This window comes from Physeter macrocephalus, chromosome 7, assembly GCF_002837175.3.
Source record: "Physeter macrocephalus isolate SW-GA chromosome 7, ASM283717v5, whole genome shotgun sequence".
NCBI classification, from domain to species: domain Eukaryota; kingdom Metazoa; phylum Chordata; class Mammalia; order Artiodactyla; family Physeteridae; genus Physeter; species Physeter macrocephalus.
In genome coordinates, this window is record NC_041220.1 from 50360990 (window position 1) to 50362619 (window position 1630).

At 42.3% G+C, this 1630-nt stretch overlaps 1 pseudogene; it reads left to right on the forward strand.

The window, feature by feature from the left end:
* Positions 1-952: 952 nt before the first annotated feature.
* LOC112067081 (uncharacterized) lies at positions 953-1043 on the forward strand (annotated as a pseudogene).
* The last annotated feature ends 587 nt before the right edge of the window (positions 1044-1630 follow it).

Genomic DNA, 1630 nt, shown 5'->3' on the forward strand with positions numbered 1-1630 from the left:
ACATATATCCCCATAGCTCCTCCCTCTTGCGTCTCCCTCCCACCCTCCCTATCCCACCCCTCTAGGTGGTCACAAAGCACCGAGCTGATCTCCCTGTGCTATGCGGCTGCTTCCCACTAGCTATCTAGTTGACATGTGGTAGTTTTGGCTCAGGCTTGAAGGATAAGCAGGAAGGGGTTTAAGGGATACCTTCTACACTGCATTGAGGCAGTAGCTCTCCAGTAAAATCACCTGGGGAAGCTTTTTAGGCAACCCTCATCCCTAAATCATTGGATTTAATTATTGGATCCAAGTGTCACCTGGGCGTAAGTATTATCGAAGAGCTCCCAGGTAATTTTGCTGAGCAAACAAGAGAGACAACCACAGAAGGAGCATGGGCTTTGGAATTAGACGGCCTTGTTCTAACTCCCTGTGCCATTTGACTAGGCCCATTGTGGAGGCTGTGTCCGTGTCCCACAGCTGCTCTGTTTCCTCCTATTTCTACTGGTGCCTGGGAAGAAACCCTGCCATGGGAGAGTCCCTCCCCTTTGACAAACTTTCCTTGACTGAAAGAGCCTGGACTGGGAATCAGGAAATCTGGATTCTATCCCAGCTCTGCCACTGAGGTGCTACACACGTGTGCTGGGTCACATAAGGAGATAAAGCAAAGACACTTAGGATTAATATTTGTAAGACATCGCGCTAGGTACTCAACGCATCTCCGGGCCTCAATGTCCCCATCGGTTGAGGTTTTTAGATCAGGATTTGTAGGCCATGAAGTCTATTTAATAGGCCATGACCAGAATTATCTTTAAAGAATGATGTAAAACATAATAGAAAAGTGGAGTGCACTGCATAGAATAGGGCAAGTATTGTGAAGTAAAATTTTGTTTCAGTTATAAATACATGCATTTACTGGGTCATAATGTAAAATAAATGTCATGTTATAGATTGTAAGTTAAAAACTTTAAGAGTACTCACTGGCAGTACATATACTAAAATTGGAAAGATACAGAGAAGATTAACATGGCGCCTGTGCAAAACATGAAGCATTCCATATTTTTTTTAATGTTACATTTTTTTTTAACCACAACTTTAAAAAAAGAGTTTGAGAAACATGGGATTAGATGCTCTCTGTGGACCCCTCCCTTCTGCTTTATAGCCCTTGACTACTCCAGCCTACCATGAACCCACCTTTCTGTAACCTCCTTTTAGTTAGTACCATGTAATTCTAGCCCATCATTTATTTCTTTTAAGAGGGAGGCAGGACAGTGTAGTGGTTAAAAGCACCTTATTGAGTTAGATAAATCTATGTTTGAATTGAATTTCTTCACTTATTTGTTGAATGACCTAGAAAATATACCCAAACTCTCCTAGCCTTGGGTTTCTTATGTGGGTGATCACATCTAGGACACACAATGTTTCTAAGATTAAATATGATGCTGAAAGTCAAACTCTTAGCATGAATCACCTTGTTCACAGAAAGTGCCTGGTGTAAAACAGCAATTATTATCTGACTTCCCGTCCACCCAGATTTTAAGGCACAGTCTGCAATTTCGTGCCTGGCATATACAAAGTCATAAATACCTTATGCATAGAAAACCAAGGATTCCAGCCTCAAGCAGCCCCTCAAGCTGGAGAGCAGCCATTC